At 35.4% G+C, this 22,157-nt stretch overlaps 1 long non-coding RNA gene across 1 annotated transcript in view; it reads right to left on the reverse strand.

The window, feature by feature from the left end:
* Positions 1-18,156, reverse strand: part of LOC140598363 (uncharacterized) — a 282,471-nt gene extending 264,315 nt beyond the window's left edge. The window contains exon 1 of the long non-coding RNA XR_012000746.1: positions 18,123-18,156. This is a non-coding gene — a long non-coding RNA (uncharacterized lncRNA). The remainder of the gene's footprint in view (positions 1-18,122) is intronic.
* Positions 18,157-22,157: the final 4,001 nt, after the last annotated feature.

The following is a 22,157-nucleotide window of genomic DNA, read 5'->3' on the forward strand; positions in this document are numbered from 1 at the left end:
AGAAACAATCTCCTAATACAATCAAAGAGATAAAGAGAATCTGAACAGACAAATTACCAGTAATGAGATTAAGTGGGCAATCAAAAATATCTCAACAGGGGCACCTGGGTGGCTCAGTAAGTGAAGAGTCCAACTCTTGATTTTGGCTCAAGAGTCATGATCTCAGGGTCATGAGATCGAACCCCATGTGCATGTCTATGCTCAATGGAATATCTGCTTAAGATTCTCTTTCTTCCTCTCCCTCTGCCCCTCCCCAACTTTGTGCATGTAAGTGCTCTCTCTCTCTCTCTTACTCTCTCTTTCACTCTCTAAAATAAATTTTTTAAATGTTTAAAAAACCCCTAAACTCCCAACAAACAAGTCAGGTGGCATCACAGGTGAATTCTACTAAGCATTCAAATAAGATTTAATATCTTTCTAAAACTCTTCCAAAAAAGTAAAGAGCAGGAAAAGCTTCCAATCTCATTTGACAAGGACAGCATTACCCTGATACCAAAACCAGACAGAAATACACACATACAAACATACACACACTACAGACCAATACTCTAGTGAACATTGGTGCAAAACTTCTATACAAAATATCAGCAAACTGAATATAACAACACATTAAGTAGACTGTACAATATGATCAAGACTATGAATTTAGTTCATGGATGCAAGGATGGTTCAACATCTGCAAATGAATCAATACCACATTTACGAAATGAAGAATGAAGATCATAAGGTGATCCCAATAGATGTAGAAAAAGTATCTGACAAAATCCCACATGTGTTAACAACAAAAATTCTCAACAAAGTGGGTACAGAAGGAAAGTATCCTAACAATAAAAGCCATATATGACAAACCCAGGGTCAACATCATACTCAATGGTGAAAAGCTGAAAGCTTTGCCCTTGTAAGATCATGAATAGGAAAATGATATCCACTCTTGCTACTTTTATTCAACACAGTATTGAGAGTTCTAGCCATAGCAATTAGGCAAGAAAAAGAAATAAAGCCATCCAAATTGAAAAAGAAGTAAAATGGTGCACTACTTGTACTAGAGAAAACCCTAAAGACTACCAAAGAAAACTATTAGAACTAATAAATTCAATAAAATAGGATACAAAATGTGTTGTGATTCTACATACTAATAACTATCAGAAAGAAAGATTTAAAAAACAGTCCCATTTACAACTTCATCAAAAAGAAAGGAAAAAAAAATAAACTAGGAATAAGTTTAACCTAGAAGGTAAAAGACCTCCACACCAAAAAGTATGACACTGGTTAAAAAAGTTGAAGAAGACAAAAAAAAAAAAAGGAAACACATTCCATCCCCATGGACTGTAAGAAGATCATCAAATGTCTATAATAACTAAAGCAATCTACAGATTTAATATAAGCCCTAGTAAAATTCCAATGGCATTTTTCACAGAACTAGAACAAATAATTCTAAGAGTTATAAAAACCACAGAAGACCCCAGATAGTCAATGAAATCTTGAAAAAAGAAAAAAAAAACTTGCAGGTATGACTCCCCGATGTGAAACTAATATGGTAATCAAAACCGTACAATATTGGAATAAAAACAGACACATAGATCAGTAGAACAGAACAGTAAACCCAGAAATAAGCAAAGACACAAATGGTCAATTAATTTACAATGAAAGAGCCAAGAATATACAATGGGGCTAGGATAGTTTCTTCAATAATGGTGCTGGGAAAACCAGACAGCTACATGCAAAACAATGAAACTTTATCACTGATTTATATTGGATGTAAAGATAAACTCAAAATGGATTAATGACTAAAATATACGACAGACATAAAACCATAAAACTCCACAAAAGAAAACAGGCTGTAAGCTCCTTGACATCACCCTTGGTGTTGAATTTTTGGATATGACGGAAAAAAAAAAAAAAAAAAAAAAAAAAAAAAGCTTTTGCACAGAAAAGGAAACCCTTAACAAAATGTAAAGGATACTTATTGAATGGGAGAAAATATCTACCAATCATAAACTTAACAAGGGGCTAATATCCAAAATATGTAAAGAACTCAAACAACTCAATAGCCAAAAAAAAAACCAATCTGATTTAAAAATGACCTGAGGATCTAAATAAATATTTTCCTAAGGAGAAATACAGATGGCCAATAGGCACATGAAAAGATGTCCAACATCATTAATTATCAGGGAAATGTATATCAAAACAACAAAGAGGGGGTGCCTGGGTGGCTCAGTCAGTTGGGCATCTGCCTTTGGCTCAGGTCATGATCCTGGAATCCTGGGATTGAACCCCATATTGGGCTCCCCACTAAGTAAGGAGTCTGCTTCTCCTTCTCCTCTCAACTTGTGCTCTCTTGCTATCTCTCTCTCTCAAGTAAGTAAATAAAATCTCTAAAACAAAACAAAACAAAAAAACAAAGAGGTATCACCTTCCCCCTGTCAGAATGGCTATTATAAAAAAAGACAAGAAATAATAAGTGTTCGCAAAGAGGTGGAGAAAGGGGAACCCTCATGTGCTATTGGTGGAAATGAAAACTGGTATAGCCACTATGGAAAACAGTACGGATTTCCTCAAAATATTAAAAATATAACTACCATATCATCCAGCAATCCCACTAATGTGCATCCAAAAAAAAAAAAAAAAAGGATAGAGGAGAAAACACTCATTTGAAAAGATATATGCACCCCTATGTTCACTTTAACATTAATTACAATAGCCCAGATATGGAAATAATCTAAGTGTCTGTCGATGGATTAATGAATAAAGAAGATGCAGTACAGAAATACAATGGAATAAAAAGCCATTAAGAAAAGATAGAAATCTTTCTATTTGAGACAATGGACCTTGGGAGTGTTATGCTATATGAAATAAATCAGAAAGAAAAAGATACACATATGATCTTTCTTACAAGTAGAATTCAAAAACAAAATAAATGAGCAAACAAAAACAATCTCGGATTTGAAGAGCATACAGCTGGTTATCAGAAGGGTAGGCGCGGACAAAAATGGGTAAAGGGGTTAAGTTGTAAGGTGCTAGATTCTAACTAGACATTGTGGTTATCATTTGATAGTACATACAAAAATTGAATTATTATGCTGAAACTAACACAGCTTTATATTCCAATTTTACCTCAGTGAAAAAAAAATACAGAAAATAGAAGTGAAAATACAAGAAAATGAGAGACTTATAAGAAAAATGTAGGCTTAGTGTTGAGGCCAGGAAGACCAACGTTCAACTAATAAAAGTCTAAAAGTAGAGATCAGAGACAACAGATATTAAAAATATATTAATATTAAAAATATTAGAAAAATACTGTAGAAAATTGAACCTACACATTCAAAACATCCATAATTTATTCAAAACAACATATAGTAATACTTTTAATATACCCAGCTGCACAGAGTCTCAAAGTATCAAACATCAGGCAAATTCCAAAGAAAAGGAAAAAAATTAGTCAAAGCAGCATGGGATTTCTCAGAGAGAGCAAAGAAAGTAAATCTATGACAAAAGTAAAGAAAGACTGCAGGTCAACAGCTAAAGAGCTGGCATAGAGAACATTAAGCACAGGTGGGAAAAAGTAATGGAGGTATATCAATGGAAGGTGTGTGGGAGAAAAATGGAACTAATGAATCATTTAATGTACTTGTGAATTTGGAAAAAAAATAAAGATATGCATTTAAATACTTGCAAACTATAAAAGAACATCTACAGAAATCTAAGCAAGTGACAAATGATGATAATTATTGATCCCAGGAAAACAAAAAGTTGCATGAAAAAAATTATAATCATAATTCATTACGTGAATGATCAGGGAATAATGTTTATATTGTCATAATAATGTAATAATGCAAGCACTGACTTATCTAACATTATATTATTATTAAAAAGGAGAAATAGTGGCTAAAATGGCAATGTCGAAGACTCGGAACTCACCTCCATGGAACAGGCCCAACTATACCTATACATAGAACAATCTCCTTAAGAACTGAGGGCTGACTGCACTGAGGGCATAACAAAGGACAGAGCAGCAAAAGAGGACAGCAAATGAAATGGAGATATGGTAACAAAGGGAAAACCCACCTCCGACCCTGAAGACTGCAGAGAAAAGGAATAGTACTGAGGTACCATAATGGATTCCTCTTTTTTTGGGCACAGGAAAAAAAAAAAAGCCATGTTTAAAAGAGGAACTAGCACATTAAACTGACAGCACTAGAATTGTGCCAAACAGTGGAGGAGCTGCAGCAATGGTCTCCAAGTCAGAAGACCTGGAGAATGACACTGTTTATCTACTCCTCTATCTTAAAAGTGCAGATGGCAACAAGATTTGGTCCCAAGGCATCTGGGTACCTCAGTCAGTCAAGTATCTGACTCTTGGTTTCAGCTAAGGTGATGATCTCAGGTCCTGAGAGTAAGCTCCATGTGGGGCTATGCACTTAGCATGGAGTCTGCTTGAGATTCTCTCCCCCTTCTGCCTGTCTCCCACTTTCATGTGCACAACCTCACGCCCTCTCTCCCTCTCTCAAATAAATAAATCTTAAATTCTGTCCCCATAATGAGCCCAAGATCCCCAAGCCCATACTAGCCCTGGTCATGCTGGGGCACAGGAAACAAGCCCCAGGTTCCCTTTCCCTTCTTCCCATTTACCTTTTTATTTTATTTTCCCACTTTAGTTTTGGCTCTATTGGCAGGGCACCCTTTGTGCAGGGAGTTAGGTCAGGGACCTCCAGGGCTGCACATCATATGTGCTCAAACCACCATGCCAAGCCACCCTCTTCAGGGAGTGCCACAGGACACCCCAGCCTGCTCCCATTTCAGCTTCAGATGAAGGGTGTCCTCAGTGTATGGAACCTCAAGATCCTGCATCTATCTGAGCTTTAGCTGTCCTGACAGGGCACACACTATGTAGAAAGTCCATGCCAGACACAGCTCCAATCAGCCAGCAAAAATCATCAAGAGCACAATCTGTGTAGGGGAAGATGATACACAAGACCCTTCCTTCAAGCTTAGGAGAAGTAGCTATTCCCCCTAATCCATAGAAACAAACACAGAAAGTCAAGCAAAATGGAGAGACAGAGAAAACGGTCCAAAAGAAAGAACAAGAAAAAAACAAACCTCAGAAAAAGAACTAAATGAAAATGAGATAACTAATAGGCTTGATAATGTTTTTAAAGTAAAATAATATGCTTGATAATGATTTAAAAGTAATGTTCTGTAAAAATACACATTGGGCTGGAGAGAAGAGTGGAGCTCAGTATGACTTTCAATAAAAAAAAAATTAAAAAGAACCAATCAGAGTTGGAGAACACAATAATTGAAATAGCAAAACACAGGAAAGGGAATCAACAGTAGATTAGCAGATGGAGAAGAACATATCAGTGATCTAGAAGACAAGGTAATAGAAAGTATGCAAGCTAAAAAGCAAAAAGAGAAAAAATTTTAAAAATGAAGACTGATTAAGGGATCTCTTGGATAACATCAAGTTAACAAATATTTGCATTATAGGGTTCCCAAAAGAGGAGAGAAGATGCAGAAAACATATTTGAAGAAATAATAGCTCAAACTTCCCCGACCTAGGGAAGGAAATAAACGTGCAGGCCCAAGAAAGTTCCAAACAAGATGAACTCAAGGAGGTCCACATTATGGCACATAATAATTAAAATGCCAAATGTTATGGATAAACAAAGAATTTTAAAAGCATCAAAAAAAAAAGCAAAAAGTCATCTATAAAAACAAAAAAGTCTATGAGACTATAAGCTAGCTGGTTGTCAGCAAAATGTCATAGGCCTGAAGAGAGTAGCATAGTATATTCAAAGTGCTGAAGAAAAATAAGTAAATAAATAAATAACTATAAGCAAGAATACTGGCAATATTATCATTCAGATTTGGAGGACAGATAAAGAGTTTTCCAGACAAACAAAAAACAAAGGAATTTATCACCACTAAACCAGCCTTACAAGGAATGTTGCAGGGACTTCTTTAAGTGGAAAAGAAATGGCCATAATTAAACCTAAGACAATTATGAATAAAAAGATGTAAAATATGTCCATATATACATAAAATGTGGAGGAGGGAGTAAAAAAGAAAAAGAGAGAAAGTGAAAATGAAAAAGAAAGTTCTTCTCTCTTTTTTCTATATTTTTTGGAATGTGTTTGAACTTAAATGACCATCAGATTAATATAGACTGCTATTTATGTAGGATGATATATATAAAACTCATGGTAACTACAAACCCAAAATCTATACTAGATACACAAAAAAATTAAAAATGCCAGACATAACACTATAGAAACACATCAGACACACACACACACACACACACACACACACACACACAAATCAGAGAGGACAAAAGTAGACAAGAACTAAAAAGACAACCAGAAAGTAAATAACAAAATGGCAATAAGTACATACCTATCAATAATTACTTTAAATGCAAATGGTCTAAATGCTCCAATCAAAAGACCTAGGGTGGTGGAATGGATAAAAAAAAACCAAAATCCATCTATATGCTGGCTATGAGAGGCTCACCTCAGACCTAAAGACACATAAACTGATGGGGTGTTTGGCTGGCTCAGTCAGTGAAACATGCAACTCTTGATCTCAGGGTCATGAGTTTGAGCCCCACATTGGGTAGAGAGACTAATTTAAAAAAAAGAAAGAAAAGAAAAGACACATACAAACTAAAAATGAAGGGATAAAAAAGCATTTGCTATACAAATGGAAGAAAATAAAAAGCAAGGATAGCACTGTTGATATAAGACAAAATAGACTTTTAAATAATGCAGTATCCATGAATGACACATTAGGCCAGAAGGACTTAACAGATATATACAGAACATTCCATACAGAACACACATTCTTAAGTGTACATGGAACATTCTCTGGGAGAGAATGTTAAGCCACAAAACTTACCTTAATAAATTTAAGAATATTGACATCAGGGCATGCATCTTTTCTGATCACAAAAGTAGAGAAATAGAAATAAAACAAAAAGGAAAAAGAAACTGGAAGAACACAAACAGGTGGAGGTTAAACAACATAATACTAAACAACCAATGGGTCAAGAAAGTAATCAAGGAAGAAATTTAAAAAATATATGGAGAAGAATGAAAATGAAACATAATGGTCCAAAACATTGGGACAAAGTGAAAATAGTACTAAGATTTAAATACATAGTGCTATAGGCCTCTCTCGAGAAACAAGAAAAAGCTCAAATAAAAATCATTTCTTATAATTAAAGGAACAAAAAAAGAGCAAACAAAGCCCAAAGTGAGTATAAGGAAGATAATAAAGATTAGAGCAGAAATAAAGGACACGGAGGCTAAAAAAACAGTAGAAAAAACTCAGTGAAACCAAGAGTTAGTTCTTTGAAAATATAAACAAAAGTAAATCCTTAGACTCATCAAGAAAAAAAAAAGAGAAAGGACCCAATTAAATAAAATCAGAAATAATAGCAGAAAAATAACAAGTGACACCACTTAAGTACAAAAGATTTTAAGAGAATATGACAAAAAATTATATGCCAACAAATTGGACAACCTAAAAAAATGGATTCATTTCTAGAAACATACAATCTTCCACAACTGAATTGGGAAAAATGGAAAACCTGAACACACCAATTACTGGTAAAAAAAAGTACCAAATCAGTAATCAGAAAACTACCAAAAAATAAAAGCCTAGGACCAGATGGATTCACAGGTGAATTCTACCAAACATTTAAAGAAGGGTTGGTACCTATCCTTCTCAAACTACTTCAAAAAAACAAAAGAGGAAGAAAAGCTCCCAAACACATTACCCTGATACCAAACCAAACATCCCCCTCCCCCACCGCCACACACACACACACACACAAAAGGAAAACTACAAGCCAATGTCCTTGATGAACACAGATGCAAAAATCCTCAACAAAATGTTAACAAACTTCATACAACAATACGCTGAAATGATCATTTACCACAATCAAGCGGGATTTATTCCATGGATGCAAGGATGGTTTGATATTCACAAATCAATCAACAGAATATACCATATCAATAAAACAAAGGATAGAATTCATATAATGATCTCAATAGATGCAGAAAAAGCATTTGACAAAACTCAACATCCACATATGATGAAACTCTCAAAAGAGTGGATTTAGAGGGAATATATTTAAACATAATAAAGGTCATATATGAAAAACAAACAGCTAACATTATATTCAATGGTGGAAAACTGAGATTAGGAACAAGACAAAGATGTCCATTCTCACTACTTTTATTCAACACAGTAATGGAAGCCCTAACCACAATAATCAGACAAGAAAAGAAGTAAGAAGTATTCATACTGGTAAAGGAGAAGTTAAACTGTCATTTGCAAATGACATGATACTATACATAGAAAATCCTAAAGATTCCACCAAAAAACTACTAGAAGTTATAAATAAATCCAGTAGTTATAGGATACAAAATTAACACCCAGAAATAGGTAGTGTTTCTATATACTAACAATGAAGGAACAAAAAGAAATTAAGAAAACACCACCACTTAGAACTGCACCACAAAGAATAAAATGCCTAGGAATAAACATAACCAAAGATGTGAAAGCTGTAAAACATTGATGAAAGACACTGAAGATATCACAAACAGAATGAAATTCCATGCTCATGGACTGAAAGAATTAATATTGTTAAAATATCCATATTACAAAGCAGTCTACAAATTCAATGCAATCCCTACCAAAATATCAACATTTTTCATAAAATTTGAACAAATAATACTACAATTTGTATGGAACCACAAAATATCCCAAATAGCCAAAAGAAACTTGAAAGGGGGATTAAAAAAAAACAAAAATAAAAACAAACAAAAAAAGCTGGGGAGATATTACAATCCCAGATTTTAAGATATATCACAAAAGTACAAAACTCTAGTAATTAAAACAGTATGATACTGGCATGAAAATAGACACATAGATCAGTGGAAGAGAATAGAGAGCACAGGAAAAAAAAATATGGCCAATTAACTTATGACAAAGGAGGCAAGAATTATAATGGGAAAGAGTAAAATAAATGGTGTTGAGAAAAATGGACAACTTCATGCAAAGGAATGAAACTGGATCACTTAATGCTGTACACAAAAATAAATTCAAAATGGATTAAAGACCTAAATGTCTTTAAAGACCTGAAACCATAAAAATCCTAGAAGAGAGTACAGGCAGTAATTTCCTTGACATAAGCTATGGCAACATTTTTCTAGGTATTTCTCCTACAGCAAGGGAAAGAAAAGTCCAATAGGGCGACATCAAGCAAAATGCTTTTTCTTGTAGCAAAGGAAACCATCATAACACAAAGGAAACCTACTGAATGGGAGAAATATTTGCAAATGATATATTTGATAAGGGGTTAATACACAAAATACATAAAGAACTTACATAATCAACACACACACACACACACACACACACACACAACAATTTGATTTAAAAATAGGCAGAGGATCTAAATAAACATTTTTCCAAAGAAGACATACAGATGGCTAACAGGCATGAAACATTGCTCAGCATCACTCATCACCAAGGAAATGTAAATTAAAATCACAATGAGATATCACCTTACAATGGTCAGAATGGCTAAAATAAAAAATAACAAATGTTGGTGATGATATGGAGAAAAAGGAATCTTCATACACTGTTGGTGGGCTACTATGAAAAACAGTATGCAGGTTCCTCAAAAAATTCAAAATAGAATTACCATATGATACAATAATTCCATACACATAGCCATAAAAAGATGAGATCATGCCATTTGAGACAACATAGATAAACATAGAGGGTATTATGCTAAGTGAAATAAGTCAGATTGAGAAAGACAAATACCATATTATTTCACTTATATGTGGAACCTAAACAAACAAAAACTGAAACCAATGAATGAACAAAACAAACAGCAAAAGCAGACATTTTGGTAGTTGCATGAGGGAGGAAAGTGGGAGGAGGGGTAAGATGGGTTAAGAGGAATGGGAGATACAGGATTCCAGTTATGGAATGAGTAAGTCATGGGAATAAAAGGTACAGCATAAAGAATAGAGTCAGGCAGCCCGGGGGGCTCCGCGGTTTAGCACCACCTTAGGCCCAAGGCATGAAACTGGAGACCCAGGATTGAGTCCCACATCGGGCTCCCTGCCTGGAGCCTGCTTCTCCCTCTGCCTGTGTGTCTGTCTGTCTGTCTGTCTCTCTCTCTCTCTCTGTGTCTCATGAATAAATAAATAAAATCATTAAAAAAAAAAAAAGAATAGAGTCAATGAAGACATAGTGTTATATAGTGACAGATGGTAGCTACACTTGCGGTGAGCATAGCACAATATATAAACTTGTCAAATCACTATGCTGTACACCTGAAACTAATAAAATATTGAGTGTCAACTAAACTCACTAATAATAATAATAGTAATATGTAAAAATATAAATGTGGAAATCTTAAGAAATAAAACGGGAAGTATAAAATGTTCACAAATCATAGCAGGAAGTTAATACCTAAAACTGATATATCAATTTGTATTGATTTGTATATTTTGATTGTATTGATATGAATATTGTTTGTGATTATAGCAGTAAATTAAAAGAAAAACAAATAAAAAGAGTTGTGGGCATCTAGAGGTCATAATCCAGCTCTGTCTCAAATCTTACTTTTCTTGATGTCCACCACTGTCTACTTCCCTTTTAATCCTCTCACCAAATGTCAGCTCTGGTCAGTTTTCAAAATGCACATCTTGCTATTTTCACCCAACTCCTAAAACACATATAGAGTTCTCCAGGGGCTTCCCATGACCTTAGACTCAATTCTTTCACAGGGTGTTAAAAGGCCATGCATAGTCAAGTCCTTGCCCCTTATCACTTACCACTCCATGTTTTCCCTTGTCATCTATGCTTCAGCCACACTGACTATATATTAATTTGGAAATAGCAAACTTCCTGCTACATTGGGACTTTGACGTATGCTGCCCCTATTGTTTCAAAATATTATCCCACCCCAGTGACCACATTCCTTTTACACACATACCTTCTGTCTCATGAAAGTATCTCCTTGTTCTTTCAAACCCCAGCTCAAGGACTTAGTTTAGGGGTAGATATTGATGACTCTTAGTACATGGAGATTCTCTGCCCTGAACTCTCCTTTAGAGCATTTACTCAGTTTTCCCTGCTTAATTGACTGTCTGCCCCTGCTTATCATCTTCCTTCCCTCCCGTTAGACTATAAGCTTCAAGAAATGACAGATACTGTTTCTCTTTACTTGTTATTGTATGCCAGTATGCACTACAATACTGGGAACATAATAGGTGTTCCATAAATATTTTATGAATGCATGAACAAATTAAAAATAGTCTAAACATCTAACATCTAGTTAAGTCTTCCCTCGCTCTGGCACATACTAGCTCTGTGACCTTGAGCAAATCATTTAATCACATTGACTTCCTCATCTATATATAAATCATAAAACACAGTTTAAAAGTAAAGATTATATAGAGGATAATACATATAGAGGTAATACATATGCTATATAAATGTAAGTTTTCTTTTCATTCTTTAAATCATTAATGAAAACCTTGGCATATATCTGATCACAACGTGTATTCTCTAAACTTAAAAGTAAAACGGAAAAGAGATGGCACATCATCAAGAGCAGTGTGCTTCAAGGGGCAGTAGAATATATCTGTTCCCAGAGTAAAAAAAGACAAGACTTCCCTAAGCCTTAAAGTTTTCAACCCAGTTCATCCTTATTCACACACTATCACCAAAACAAGTTTAACTGCGGCACAGTTCATAAGGACAAAATATTTCTTTTGTGGCTGGAATATCTGAGACACATAATCTCATCAAATGTATATTCAGTAGGAATTTCACTCTGCCATCTGTGGGTTTCACATACTTCAGTGTTAACTCTGAATTTCTAACAGAAATTCCAGCTCTCAAGGACATTATATGAATTTGTGACATGACAGTAGGACACTTGCTGGGAAGGTAAAATAATGAACAAGTGAGATTTTTTTCATCTATCTAGGAGATTCATCTGTGACAGATGTAATAGTGATAATAATTTAATCATAATTACACTATTATGCCATATTATTATGACAGTTAAGGTTATAATTTAATGTTACACCCTTTTAATTCAATAAAAGTTATTAATACTTTAGAAATCTTTTACTCGTAAAGGTTTACATCTAGCCAAGATTTTCTTTCTCTTGATGATATGAAAATTATATGCTCAGATAAAAAATAACCCCATGGCTTGAGTGACAAACTAGGTATTAAATTTAGATTCCAAACATATTAATTCTGAGAGGTCTTAAGTAACTCCTTTAAATTTCCATCCATGCATTTTCCTTCTCTCTTCCTCCTTGAAATACTTGTTCACTGCTTCATCAAGGGTGCTTATTTTAAAAATTTCCCCTCACCAGTTATTTATCTTTCCACATTTACTCTTTTGACATCATCCAACTGTGTTTCCTTCATGCCCAGACTGGAGCTGAAGTGAAAACATACATGGACATAAGACATGGGTCTGGACAGAAAAAGAAAAAGAAGCTAGTGTTATAATGCTGGCAGCTTGCCAACTCTCTACTATTTTGATATGATTTCCCCTGAGTCTGGCTAGAAAGATTGCTGGTGGCTTAGCCATTCTAAATCCCATGGTAACCCCTCCTGAGCAATCTCCCTCTTCATTAGAGTACTGAACCCAGGTTTACAGACAGCACTACAGGTCAATACAAGCTCTCCAAAGTGAGTGAAAATACCAACTCAGTTTCTATTGGGTCAAATCAGTGACCTAGACCAGTGCTGCTGAAAGTTTAATGTGATGAATCTTCTGGCGATCTGATTTAAATGCAGATTCTCATTGGGTGGGCCTGGGGTGAGGACTGGGATTCTGCATTTCTAATAAGCTAAAGGTTCTGGACCTACTTTGGGAAACAAGGACCAAGAATATCGCCTATACTCCTAAATGTAATTTCACTTATGCCATTCACTGACCTGCTTCTCTACTTCTCTCTTCCACATCTCCTTGAGTCCCACATTTTTACTACTCTGCTCACATTAAAAATTAAAACAAAACAAAACAACACATAATTCAACCCGGGATGAATCACACTTACATACGATACCTCAAGGAGTATTCTTTGACTGTATATTTTTTCTACTCTAAGAGAGGATGGCACAGTTGAACATACATTGGCTGTGTAATTATACAAAACTGGGTGTGAATTCCAATGATAGCACGGAATAGCCAGGCAGATGTTAGGACAAGTTATTCAAGGGGATATCAGTCTTCTAATCCACAGAATGGAGATAATAGCATCCCACTTCATAGGATTTTGTGAAACCTGAATAAAATAACATAAAGTAGTCTCTGAGATACTATAAATTCTTGATAAATGTTGGGAAATAATGACTAGATATATTCAGTTCAATGGAATTACTCAATATTATACAAAATTATTTTCAAGTTGGAATTTAGTGTGTTAAGTACGTCAAAGTTTAAGCAAATGCTTTTTTAAAAAAGAAAAAAAGAAAATCAAAGCATTATTAACTGTTATATGCTTGGCAAAGAGAGTCTATTTTTAAATTTTGAATTTCATTTGAGATAAATTATTTTGTATTATAAAGTGGCTGTGTGGCAGGTTTTTTAATCAGCTTTCACCGCCTTTGAAATACATTTGTTAATTGGAAACAAAATAAGTGGCTTAAAATTTCTGTGGATGCAGCAACTCTAGTTAATATTTCCTAAATGGTGCTTGAAAATAAATATGTATGTATCAAAAAGTACTTGATAAGCAGCTAAATATGAAGAAAAACACCACCCTGCCCAAACCACTAGTGCATCAAGATATATTGATAGAACATTGATAGAATGGTCTCTAGTAATTTGCTGCTAATCAGTTTTAAGAAATGGATGACAGCAAGGTATTTTTAAAGAGTTCTTTGCAGCAGACAAGAATTTGGATTATGTGAACTGACTCACCATTTAAATTCAATGATATAGAATGGTGTGCTATTGATTCAGACAGTCCTTGACCTCAGGGATAACACTTGTCTTAGCTGAGGAAGCCAACTTTTAGTTTGGAATGTGCTGTCTTTCAGTATCTCAGCCTTTTGACAACAATAAAACAGAAAGATTAAGAAAGCATACAATGAGTTAATGCAAGAAAAGGCACCCAGCCTTACCTAAACAGCTCATGCTAATGGAGAATGACAATCATCCATCCTAAAGAAAATCAAGCCAGGCTTGGGGAATATTTTTAACCACCACCCCTCTGCAGTTTGATTCACATTTTGAGGTAAGCAGCTCTGGTTTCTTTTCAATGTCACTATTGTCTTTAGAATGAAAATACAGTCTGAATTTCACACAATGTCTTAGATTTGGGGTATGAAGTATGCTGCTGGCATGTGACTCACGCTGTATAAGGACGAACCTGATTCAAAATTGGAAAACTGTTAAACAAGTTTGGAGAACATCTTTTTTAGTGGTGCCTTCTCTTCACTCTCACTAGAGCAACTGTGATGAGGAGAGCATGTTTTCTAAAAGGGTCTTCTCTAGTTGGAGAGATGCCAATCTCATGGTTGAGAGCAGAGCTCTTCAGCCTAATATTTATTATTTCCTCCAAGTATTTAGAGTTTCTTATTCTCCTCTGTCCCTTCCATTGGTTTTTTTATTATTATTTCTTCCTCCATCTCTAGAGAGATGATAGATATATACATACATTTTCATCCTCTCTTTCTCTCACCACCTCTTCCCACCTCCCCAAACATGTGATGGGTGAAAATAAAGAAGTACATTATATATCCATCAAAATTAATCTATAGGGCTTCCAAATTTGAAAGGGACTATTAAGCTCGATGGTTTCCTTTTTAATAGTATCTTCTTTTGGTTAATGCCCTAAGAAGAAAATGGCATTTTCTGGACAGTTTCCATAATCTGCAATACCACACATAGACACACACACAGGAATCTGCTTTAAAATGTAGCCAACTCTTGGGGTGCCTGGATAGCTCAGTGAGTTAAGTGTCTGACTCTTGATTTTGGCTCAGGTCATGGTCTCAGGGTCATCAGAACAAGCCCCACACTGAGGTCCATGCTAAGTGGGGAATTTGCTTGAAATGCTCTCTCCCCCTCTTCCTCTGTCCCTCCCCACTTTTTCCTCTGTCTAAAATAAGTAAATAAAGCTTGAAAAGATAAAAAATTGTAGGACCCAGGAAATCTAACAAAAATCCCCTACCCCTGGACAAGCAGAGCAGGACTAACTCCATTCTGTGCTACACCAGCCATCTCATGTAAAATCTCCCACACGACCTGCCTATTCCTTAAGGTACTCCCTCCCCTAGTCCAACTACTAAGCACACTCTTATCAGAAACCAGCCCACATAGGAATGTGGAACCTCTAACCGCCAAAAAATGTAAACCCCGTCTTTTGCCTGCCAAAACTGCACACCAATTCTAACCAGAATGATAGGCTGGTTCAAATGGTTGCTATGGGGTAAATTGTGATTCAATTGGCCACCTGCGTGTGGACCGACATGACTGTGCAACTTTCTATGTGTGTTACAATCTCATTGGCCACTGGCCCCTATGACACTGCTGTGCTTCTTAGTCTCAGGGTCCAAGTCTCTACTCCTCTGTATTGGGTATACTTGGACCCAAGCTCGAGCTTGTGATTAAACCCTCGTGTGATTACATCGGTGTCGGCTCCTTGGTGGTTTCTCGGATTTGCAATCTTGGGCACAACACAGTAGCTAACTCCTGATTATTCTGCAAATGGAAAATCATGGAATATACACATTATATATTTCAATACATTTACTGAAATCCATAGATAATTTTTAAGTGAGTTAAGTGTCCACCTTCAGCTCAGGTCATGATCCCAGGGCTCTGGAATTGAGCCCCACATCGAGCTCCCTGCTCAGTGACAAGTCTGCTTCTCTCCCACCCTCTGCCCCTCCCCTGGCTTGTGCACGCACTCTGTCTCTCTGTCTCTGTCTCTGTCTCTGTCTCTCTCTCTAATAAATAAATAGAATCTAAATAAATAAATCTTATCTAATTCAATCACTAACTTTCCTCTCATATTTTCATCAAATTGCTCACAAATAGCAAATGAATTAATTTGAAGTCTAAAAGCTTTGATCACTTTCTGACCCTTTTTGCAAATGCTAAAATGCCCCCTCTCCCAAAATAGTCGGTAAAGGATTAGGGGAAAGTGCTCAATTTAGACCCAGATAATGTAGACATAACATATTTTGATCCTAAATTTAAAATAAGATGTGCTTTTCCAACCAGGGCCTGGTAAAATGGCTCCTACAAAAAAGGGGGCCAGAAGAAGGGTTATTCTTCCATTAATGAACTAGTGACCGGAGAATACAATGTCAACACTCACCAGTGCATCCATGAACTGGGTTGCAAGAAGTGTGCCCTTTGGGCATTCAAAGAAATACAGAAATTTACCATGAAAGAGACGGGAACTCTGGATGTGCACATTGACAACAAGCTCAACAAAGCTCTCTGGGCCAAAGGAGTAAGGGATGTTCTATGCCATATTCAGAAAACTTAATGAGGAAGAAGCACTATATGTTGGTTACCTATGTACCTGTCACCACTTTTAAAAATCTACAGTTAATGTGGATGAGAACTAACTGCTGATAATCATGTAAAAGTATAAAACTGCCAAAAAATAATAAAGATGTATTTTATGGCTGTGTATCAAATTATAACATGGTTACATGATTATATATATTATATATTATATATACATATTCACAAATACACATCATTTATACATACACCTATTGTGATAGAATTCTTATAATGTATCAAACTCATTTCTTCTCCTAATGGCATTCCATACACTCTTTACCTAGAAAGCCCTACACTTAACATATAAGACAGCCCCAATGACAGCTGTCTTTTGCAAAGTCTTGCAAGACTTCAGGATGGAAAACTTAAAAAAAAAAATGTACCTCTTGGAATCATAATGTACCTGTATACTTATTTCTGCCCCCTACACAATATCAGGTTTTTGAAGGTAGGAACATGCATGCACACAGTACATATTCCTAAAATTTTATTTAAGAGTCTCCTGCTCTACTGAATGAACTAACTGGGAGCCTTATTTTCCTAATACTTTATAAATTTCTTCTCATTCTAAGAATTTTTTTTCATTCTAAGAATTTTATGTGCCAAAGACCTAATAGGCAAGCTGCTAAAAACAATTAAACAAATTCCTAATATTTTTTAAGCTCACAAATCCTATCATCTCCAATGATGAGAATCTATAGCAAAGGATGCTACCATTTGTGTGTGCGTGTGCATTTTGCATGGCAAAAGTACGCACTCAAGTACTTTTAGAAGTACTCAACATCTGCCAAAGCAAATTGGGGCAAAATTTATGCTTAAAGAGTCATTTAAAAAGTGAGTGAGCCTTGCTAAACCACACTGTACATATGGGAAAAAGAAAATATAAATGGTGTGAAAGCATAATGCAATCCATACTTATTTTATTACACAAGGACGTAAGTGTTATTTACCTAAGATTAGTGATATGCCATGATTACTCTCTGCCTGAGAAATCACTACACGAAACAGTTCAATATCACAACAGGGACATTGCTGCTTTTGATGGGCATAATTTTAGGTAAGGTAATTGCTTCCAGTGACCTTTCTACTTTTTTGAGTGTTTCCCAGTGTATTTTCAACACAGCATTGTCTACAGCTGAAGTTCTCTTCATTATTTCCACTTATAAATAAGTATTTTCCCTGTTATGTGCACCAGCCATTTGAATTCTAAAAATTCAAAACAGTAAGTCATTTTATGTTCTTAACCGCAAAACAAAAGTAACTGCTTATTATTTTATTTATTTGTGATTCTACATATTTTTTTCTACTGCTGGCTATAAAGAGAAATCATAATGCAATACCTCAGCTTTAATTTTAAGAAATGCAGGCAGCAATTTTGGGTAGTTAGTCTTTCTTACAGACTACTGTCTTTTGATATATTGAAAAGACTACAGAAGCTGTTACAATGATAATGGAAGAACCTTATACATTTTCATTGACATCAAGTTGCCATTGACATCACAGAATTGACAAGATAATGGTTTTCACACATACTTACATTGACACCATAACATCAGAAGTGTCAGACACAATGGAATTGTCTCCTACAAGATCTATTGGTATTAAAAAAAAAAAGGGAGAAAAATAAATGCAAAAGGTTATGATAATATAATATTATGTCTCTTAACATTTTTAATTGTCCATAAATTCATCTGCTTTATAATAAACTCCTATTGCAGACATCACCTTTCTCATACACACAAATTTAGGGTAAGGGAAAGGTGAGAAAATTGGAGGTGATGAGCGTTAAGGCTATTATGATAGATGTAAAAATAAACTTTATCTGGAGCTAACATTTACAAAGTACAATGTACAATTGTTCAAAACCAGGAACAGACTGTGGTAATGAGAAAATAGTCAAGGAACTCACACCAATTTGGTATTTTAGGTTAATTGCTTTATTATTAATACAGAGAGGTTGCACATTAGTTCTGTATAATTAGACAGAAATTATGCAGTGTTTGGTAATTGTAGCAGAATTCTGTAGTTTGCTATAACTTCATGCTGAACCAATATCAAAAATAAAGTATTACAATCTTTAAAAAGAGACACATAGTTGGCATCAGAGTATAACTTGAAGCAGAAGTTGATATATGACAGATTTTCATTATTTCTATGAGGTAAGTTAACTCAATCATATCTGCATGACAGAGTATTAGTAAGATATTCAGTGATATTTTTAGCATAACTGGAAGTACCTCCAGCAGGCAGAGCTTTGACTTGTTTTTTTTCCCCCAATTTTAGGCACTGTATTTCTGTATTACCTGATTCGGTTTACATTTTATTTATTTATTTATTTATTTATTTATTTATTTATTTATTTATTTATTATAGTCACAGAGAGAGAGAGAGAGTCAGAGATACAGGCAGAGGGAGAAGCAGGCTCCATGCAGGGAGCCTGATGTGGGATTCGATCCCGGGTCTCCAGGATCGCGCCCTGGACCAAAGGCAGGCGCCAAACCACTGCCCCACCCAGGGATCCCTTGGTTTACATTCTTAAATTAAAACTCCTTAGAAAAGCAGCTGCGACTGGATCTTTTCTATGATCTTAGTTAAAATTTTGCTTATTGGAACAGTAATTGTTTACCTCTTAAGTGTCATACATTCTATGTTTCAAAGACGTGCCAAGCTTTGGAGACTGGGAGATGACCAAGATGACAGCCCTTGTCCTGCAGACCTGACATATTTGTATGGGGAAGACAAAGCTGAACAGGTAATTTCCTAGTGGTTATTTAATTACAGGACAGTTGAAAGGTATCCTGGAGAAATCACGGTGCTAAGAGAGTATATAAAAAGGCAGATCCGAATTAGTCTTGGAGACAGGCAAGGCTTCTCAGAGGAAATGGCATTTGTCCTGAAACGTGAAATCTGAGGAGGCGACAAAGAGAACCTTCAAAGTACATGGAACAATTCTACTTGAAAGCCTTGAGGCACCAACTATGAATATGGAAGAAGATTGGGCTAGCACTCTGTGTTCCTTTAAAAATGTGTTTATTTTCATTCTATGTATATGAGTAAAACACACCAGAGTGAAGGAAGCTATGAAGAAAGAGCATCGTCCACTTTCCTGTAAATTGGCCACTGTTGCCAGCTCAGTGAATCTGATCTGGACAGCCTCCATCATGCTGCCATTTTGCCAGTTTTGTCCCTGCCCCCTCCACAATTTACCTCAGAATATTTCTGCTTAGAAAAGCAATGATTGGGCTAATTTTTTAAGTGAATTTAATTCTAGCTACTTACCTCATTTACACCTTAAACTTACTTGTCCCTGAAATTCCCACTGGAATGGTGGCAAGTTATTTTTTTAAAAGCATGCCAGGCTAAAACTACACGATTGAATGAAATACACACAATCCTGCCCTCAGAAAACTTATCATCCAACAGGAAGTGAAATAAAGCACAGCAAGCAGCAATACATAAAACTGTGAAATTATATTTCTAAAATATAAATTAGCATCTTAAAGAATGCAAGGATAAGAGGATTAATTAATTCTGCAAGATCTACTCTCTGCCAGACATTATACTAGGACTTAGAACTATATATAATATATAGGCTGTGGACCTCACAAATTTGAAACTAGTTTTCCTGCAATTCAGCTAATGTTTATTGAGCATCTGCTTATAAAACACTGTAATTCTATTTTTCTTCTCACCCGGCTTTCTCACTCCAGCCTCCTTGCTGTTTCTTGAACATGCCAGGCACACTCTCATCTCAAAGCTTTGCATTTGTTTTCTCTGTGGAAATGTTCTTCTAATTCTAAATTATCTCTACGATCACCCCTCACTTCCCTCACCTCTTTCTCCAATGTCGACCTCACAGACATCCTTGGCCACCTTGCCTAAAATTGTACCCACATTTCCCTTCTCTATTCCATACTTCATTTACCTCCATGGAAAAGGTTTATTATTTAACATGCTAAATATTTTATATGTTTTATATATTTGTTTACATTTGTTTCCTCTCTTATCCATCTCTTGTAAGCTCATATGTTCAGTGACATATCCTATGACAATGGGTTCATTAGCATTATTTTTGTATATACAGATTATAAGGAATTATTAATTAATTTGTCAGCTTGATCAGTTGCTGGAGCTGAAAATCCTTTTTTATCTCATTTACCAAAATAAATTTGGATAAATTAGGCCAAATCTAAGTGAATAACCAACCACTGGAGAAAATAAGAATTTGTTACATATGGAGAATAAAAGAATCCCATTTGAAAAATAAATTGTTAATTTTTTTTATTATAAAAGCATTATAAATTTTATTATAAAAGCAATCATAATCAACACAAGAAAAAAAATAGAAAAACAGATAAAATAAATACCAAACCCAACTATAATCACTCTTAATACTGCAAGAATTTCTATACCAAAAATAGAATCATAGTATTCATACTACTCTGTAACCTATTCACAGTCAATGTTCTACATGCACAGGATGCTCAGGTCTATCCTGGGTGGGCTCTGACCTGCTTCACACAGGCGCACCTGACATGCCTTGGGGATGCTCATGGGTGAACCCACTCAGTGTCCACCCTCACTAATGAGTAACCAGGAAGTATGGAGGTGTGAACTTCCTACAGAGGAAAATTGACCAACCTGCACCAATAGATACATTCTTTCCTTTCTATTCCCAACCCCCACCTTACAGAGTACAGATACATAGTTTATATGGCTTCTTGAGAAGGACTCAGTCTCACTGGTCTCATCATTGGTTTCACTTAGTAGCGAGCATATCAATAATGCCTTCTCTAACTGTTGACCCTTCCTTCTTCCCTGCCTCCCTCTCCCTGTCCCTCACTTCTGCTTCCTAGGATTATACTCCCTAATAAGATAACAGCACACAAGTCATCTGCTGTTGGATGTGCTTCCAGGGAACCCAAGTTAAGACATTTTCCTCTGAAAATGTATGTTAAACATGCTTTTCTATCATTGAAAATCCTTCTACATATAATGTAAGTTCAATAAGATCACAACCCTGTTCATCTTTTTTATTGGTCTATACTCAGTACCTACAGTTGTGTCTGACATTGCAATATAGTATCAGTCTACCTAACTTAAATCTTTGCTAGATTATATATACCTCATATGTTGTTCTTTGGTTTTTTGTTTTTGTTTATGTTTTTCAAGTAGGTTCCTCACTGGGCTTAAACTCATGACCCTGAAATCAAGACTCTGAGATCAAGACCTGAGCTAAAATCAAGAGTCAGATGCTTAACACACTGAGCTACCCTAGGCACCCCTATATATCTCAATGTGTTTATTCAGAACATAACTAGACAGATAGTAAAGTTGTTTTACTTAATTTTACCTATTTTACTCTGCTATAGTCATGTAGCAAAATCTTGGCTCAGACACATGATTATTTTCTCCATTCTTTTTTTTTTTCCTCCATTCTTAACTTCTCTGGGTCAAAGGATATACACAATCTCATATGTATTTGCTATTCAATTTGAATAAAAATTATAACATTCTATTTATTTTAATTTGTTGGCAATTCTTCTAGCACACCAGGATATTTTCATAACAT

Source organism: Vulpes vulpes, chromosome 3 (genome assembly GCF_048418805.1).
Source record: "Vulpes vulpes isolate BD-2025 chromosome 3, VulVul3, whole genome shotgun sequence".
Lineage (NCBI taxonomy): Eukaryota > Metazoa > Chordata > Mammalia > Carnivora > Canidae > Vulpes > Vulpes vulpes.